Genomic DNA, 6,130 nt, shown 5'->3' with positions numbered 1-6,130 from the left:
TACCAATGTGTATTTTTGAACTGTGGGAAGAATCCAGAGTACCCGGAGGAACACACCAAACTCCTCAGTGTCCTGGAGCAGGGCTGGAACCCACAACCCTATGACCCTGGAGCTGTGTGACAACGACATTACCTGTTGCACTGTCTATACTGTAATATATTAATTATTTTTATTTGTTGCTGGTAGGGGAAGATGACTGGTGCATCATAATATCTGAATTAGCTTTACTACACTCTGATCAAAATTGTGAGGAAAATAATATTTATTTTTACATCATAGCATCATGAATATAGCTCAATATGACCAGATATGGGTAGTATTTATTACTATATTAGTGAGTACATTTTAACCATTCATAAGTTATTAATTTTTATTACTTTGAATTTAATGCCTGCTACACATTATAGAAAAATACAAGTACAAATTTTTTTAGCAACATTCCTCTAAAAGCAGGTATAAAAGAAGCAAAGCTTGGTTTTTGCTCTATTACTACCACAGGTGTAGCTTGCATGAAAATATTTAACATTTATGCCATTCTGCAGCATTGACTGCCATTTCTGAATCATTTATTCCTGTGATCTTAAGAGACTTTTTAAACTTTTTATGTATAACAATATTGTAAAACTTTACAGTATATGCACTGGAAGTAAGATTAAAAAAAAGCATGAGTACTTGTTTCAATTAAGCATGACTGGAAAATAATCTGAAGGAAAAGATCAGTTTAAGTGCATGAGACTGTTCCAGGAAACATTCATGCAAGATGAATAAAAAGAATGAGAACTGTGCTCTTTTACACATATGCTTCTCTTGGCCTGGCTTAAGTTTTGCAAAACAATTTACTCCATGTCAAGGGAATGTTGGCAAGGGAATTGCTGGTTTCACCTATCTAACGGCATGTTTGGACGAATCTCACGGTAGATATTCAGAACTTTGAATTTAAAATCTATGCTATTTGATCATAATTAAATTAATTGTGATAACATAAAATTGTCGACTGGACTGTGATGACCATGGCCTGAAGACCACACTGCTCCTTGACGAAATACTTGACTTTTATTTTGGCAAGTTCACAGTGAGCAGTGGCGCTGATTAGATTTTAATGGGGTTTGTGTTCAGTTCTCATTCATTCATTGTCTGTAACCGCATCATAGTTTAAATCCACACATATTGTTTTTCTGTTTAAGTGATTGATCGGCGATAAATCAGTGTACTGGAAATGTCACTTTTCGTGCTGGCTTTTTTTAACATGACAATGACATTAGTGCAGCATTTCGTTTATAATATGGAAATCCTCGTGTATTGTTTATACAGTAGAGGTCAAGGTTATTTTGAATGCTTCGTATTTCACGATTTTACACTGAAGTGACTGCTTTTCATATTTTGCACTATACATAGTAAAAGAAAAGATCAATGAATAAACGTGTAGTACTTGAAAATACTTTAATTCCTTGAAAATTAGGGCTGCCATCTTGTGGCGATGTGCATACATGAACATTGAAGACACCATTTACGTGGGGTAGTCATGTGGGGCGAGAAAAACAAAAGACAGACAGAAGTGCAAATTTGAAATCTTTATAAGTTGTGTGTGAAGTGAGTGAAGTTGAAACCTTTATTATCCCTAAGGGAACTTGTCTTGCACACAAAAAGCCACACACAACAACAACAAATATAACTAAGATAATAAAACATCAAGGACAAGGGACGCAATGGTTTAAAAACGTTACAGCCAATTTTATCGTCTATCTGAAATATTTATATCCTATAAGTTTTTTAATGATCAATGTCCTAAAGGTCCTTGAGTGTAATTTTGTATTGTTCTGAAGACTCGCTTAACATTTTCACTTCTCAGAGACTTTTATTTTTTACAACAAATTGTTATGAATTTGGTATAAAATAAATTCGATTCACAATCCTTAGTGTCCGTGTAATGGAGTTTTTTAACTACCTTCTTGAGGTTTATGACTGTGAGCAGTGTATTTCGTTTGCTTTGAAACCCCCCATGGAATGCAGTTCCGCAGCACACTTTTCTCCCGCCTTAACCCAAAGGGGCAGTCCAGACAAATGGTCCGTTCACTCTGTCCAGGAGACTGTTGATTTTCGAGGTGTGTGCCAGTTCTAGTGTTTGACTGGGCTCTCTGTTTGGTTCGTGTGTTACACAAGGTGTGCCTATGGAAAAATGCTGACTCTAACAGCATGTTAGCAAACTCACCAGCTGGATGAGCTGGACCAACATCAGCAGATACATCAGAGTCCTTGCTTCCTGATGAAAAGTCCTGGCACTGGTACTGACTAGTCAGAACGCAGCTCTAGTGCAAGTCAAAATGAGTAACACCATAAATAGGCTACAATTAAGTTTTGTAACTTTAGAAATTAAAGGCAATGTTTAAAATAGTCTTTCAAAATGACGATGACAGAGCCCTTAAAGTGACATTGTGATTGTTTAAGGCATGACCACAAAATAATATATTGAAGCCACAAAATATTATATTGTGACCACAAGATAATTTTTAGGCCACAAAATAATACTTTAAGGCCATGAAATAATATATTGTAGCCATGAAATAATATTTTGGTACTTTTTCCTTCAGGGGAATCTTTAAAGCAATACTAGGTAAGCTTTGATGCCTTCATTGAGTATGCATGGATTTTGAATATACAATAGATCCCTGTAACTATGTCGATTCAACCCTCCACTTCTGCCTGCAGCTGGAAGACTCAACTCTAAATGTTAACAGTTTTGGTTCCATAGATTTTTGTTTTTGGAACATTGTAGTTTCAAAGCAGAAAAAAAACACCCATATCTTCACTGCAAAAAAAAAAAAGACCCTTGATAATCTCATATATAATTACATACAGCGCAGCATGATGCTTATGTGGAGATGCACTTGATGTTTGTCGATTCCACAGTATTAAAGAGAACGTCTACGATTGCGGGAAACTGCAGTTCTCTCTAGTTTGTTTATGTTCAGAAGTGTTAAAAGTCTTTTACGGTGGAACTGTAGATTTGAGGAGAAAAACGACAGTTATTTGTATGTGGCTGAGGTTTAACTTCTCTGTAAGTTTTTATTCATGGTTTGATTTACCACAATCTTAAACTTTGCCTTTAAACAAAAGTGCAAAATGGCACCCTATTTCTACTACTCTCACAATCTGGAGCAGGCCTGTAGTCATAGGGTGGCTAGGGGTGGCCAGTGGCAGCATAAAGTCCTTTTTTTCATCAACTATGTCACATCCATGTCAATACAGTGTCCTCTTTCAGTGTACTTACTTTCTACTTTGTTCACTGATGTGATATTTTATGAATGTTTCATTTATACGCATAAATATATATGCATTTAGGCCACACACATAAGAACAATAATTTTTTCCTTAGTCATTTGCTTTCCCATTAAAAAGCGACGAGCTATGCCCCTGATCTGAACTCCCCCTCCCTCAGCAGGAAATCACAAGCTGGAAAGAGGGGACACAGTGTCTGTCTCCTTTTTATCTGCCCGGGTGTCCCCATGCCTACATGTGCACTCTGAGATAGAGCATGAGAAAGTTTTTCTACCAGTTGTTAACTGTGTTTATTTAAGGGTTTATCTTCTGCAATTGTTTTTGACACTGCAAGATAAGATAGTAATCAGTGCCTTACTGTAAATTTCACGCATGAGTAAAGCTGCAGTACTTAACCTTGTCCAGGACCTGAATTCTAATCATGTTTTCTGTGCACCCATTGACTCTAAACAACATGACCACAGAGGTATGTTTTTTTCCCCCGTGATTTCAACTCCTTCAAAAGGTGTCTTTGTGCAGTCTGATTGTAAACAGTACTGATACTCATGCATGCATTCCAAAACAGCTCTTACTGAGTTTAGGCCTAGTCTATCAGTGGCTAAAGTACATAAAATTGTTCCCCTCTTTGCACAAGGATATTTTTTTTCTTGTGGATGGAGAGCTCTCTTGGGAACAGCTATGAGGTTAAGAACAAATTTCAGAGACTGTTTATTCACTCCACCCTTCACTGAGATTTCACTAGTAGTATAGGCCAACAAATTGCACATATACTATGAAGCAATCATGTGGAAATTTGAGGACAGTTGATTTAGCGAAAAAGTCTCGAGGCAGCATTGTACTCAAAGGGCAATTCCACCGAGTGTTTAACATTTCTGCACGATGTCAATGTATTTTCATTGGTAATACTGATACAATACTAAAAATCTAAAACAAAAAAATATAAAATTTTGATGCCTTTGTTGTTTTTTGGTAATATAGATAAAATAGTGAACAATCTGGGAAAAAAACTGGTTTGGGTTTGTTAAAAAGACAACATTTTAAGAGCTGTGTTTTATTTTTGCCTTTAAGCAAAATTCATGATTGTAATCAAATACTCTTTTTATAAAATTTGGAGAAAGTTTCCTAACTATTTGCTAGCTCTCTCAGCCAAAGAAAAGAAACAGCATCTGGAGATATTTGGACAGTGGAGAACCATCTGAACATGGAAAAAGCATGAAAGGATTTGAGGATGTTTCTCTATTCCTGTTCCATATGTAAGTAACACTGACTCACTTTTTCTGTTTCAGATGCATTAGTTAAGGTGGAAATGACCCCATAATTAGGAGACCACTAACTTTCTGTTATATTCAGTGAATTCTGTGGAAATTCAAGCAGTGAATATAAACATACAGGAACATTAAACTTCAGCTACAAACAAGCTACAGTTGGTTTCTGGGTGAGCATGTTCTGGTCTGTGAAGGAATGGCACCCTGTCCAGAGTTTCCTCTGAACCCACGGCAACCCTGGCCAAAATAGAGTGGTTGCAGAATATGAATGAATAAATGGATGCATGGATGGATGAATGGAAATTATTTGCAAGGGATAATCTTTCTGCTTTCATTGGATTGTTAGATGATTCCTCTGGGTGGGCAATGACCACCCCACACAGTAGACATACCCCTGGTTTTGATGTTCTAGTGTGCATGGTTGAGTCAACAGTTAGGAAGTGGAAGCTGCATCAGTCCACCTAGATACTGACAAGTAATCTTAGTATCCAGGCAGGATGTTGTTATCTTTATAGGAAATAGGTTCACAGTGAGTCTCATTTATCCAGTTTTTATTGCAATTAGATTTTGGCACAAGAACACGTTGACTGTTTGTCTCTGAGAACTATGACTGGGTACAGTTTTCATGCTTGTATGCCGTGGATGATACATATAAAACATTTCATTTTTGTATGAACGTCAATCTGGTTTTTAAAAAAAGCATGGAGTTACCTCTGCTATCACACTCAGTTTTAACAATCTTCTATCTGACATTTACAGAAAGAAATACTGTACAGTCATCTTCTTCTGTCTCTTAAATATTGGCTAGTATTTGGCTATCATGCTACACAGCTTCAGGGACATGAAGGTTGTGAGTTCAAGTCCTAGATAACTGTCTGTGAGGAGTTTTGTGTTCACCCTGTGTCCGCCTGGGTTTCCTCCCACAGTCCAAAAATACACGTTGGTAGGTAGATTGGCAACTCAAAAGTGTCCATAGTTGTGAGTGAATATGTGAGTGTGTGTCATCCTGTGAAGGACTGGCATTTTTCAAAATGTCTGAATGATCATACTGCCTTACAATAGTTTTGAAATAGTAGTTTTGGCTAAAATATATGTTTAAAGGCAAAGAATGCATTAGATTTAAGCACCATAAAAATTGTTTGATGTATATTTAAATGTAAAATACGCCAAATACGGGCATATCAGAACGTGGCCCCATTTTTTTATTGGTGATTTTCATTTCCAAAAATGGGAGAGTAGCACTCCTGAGGAAAACCTGGCCAGACCTCCCTGCAAAAATTGGCAAGTGTTGTTTTTCTTGCCCACCCAGATCATTTGAATGGCATCCTAGTAATGCCTGATCCAAGCACTTTTATTTGTATATAAAAATTTTAACATTCATACATTCATATGCAAGTTAAAATATAATAAACCCATCCTCTATAAGTTTATACCATATAAAATAATACAAAAAGGCACCAGTTTTTACTTTTCATTAATATGCAATTTGCTATCTCAATATTCTGAGATACTATCTCATTATTTTGAGATACTAAGTAAAAATATTGTGGTGCTATCTCATTATTTTGAGACAATACGTCAATATATTG

At 36.3% G+C, this 6,130-nt stretch overlaps 1 long non-coding RNA gene across 1 annotated transcript in view; it reads right to left on the bottom strand.

Moving 5' to 3' along the window:
- LOC136674534 (uncharacterized) overlaps nt 1-6,130 on the bottom strand; it is a 37,436-nt gene that overhangs the window by 11,542 nt on the left and 19,764 nt on the right. The gene's annotated exons all lie outside the window — the stretch shown is intronic.

This window comes from Hoplias malabaricus, chromosome 18, assembly GCF_029633855.1.
Source record: "Hoplias malabaricus isolate fHopMal1 chromosome 18, fHopMal1.hap1, whole genome shotgun sequence".
NCBI lineage: Eukaryota > Metazoa > Chordata > Actinopteri > Characiformes > Erythrinidae > Hoplias > Hoplias malabaricus.
Note: the sequence above shows the minus strand (reverse complement) of the source record. Positions and strands in the feature narration are given on the sequence as shown.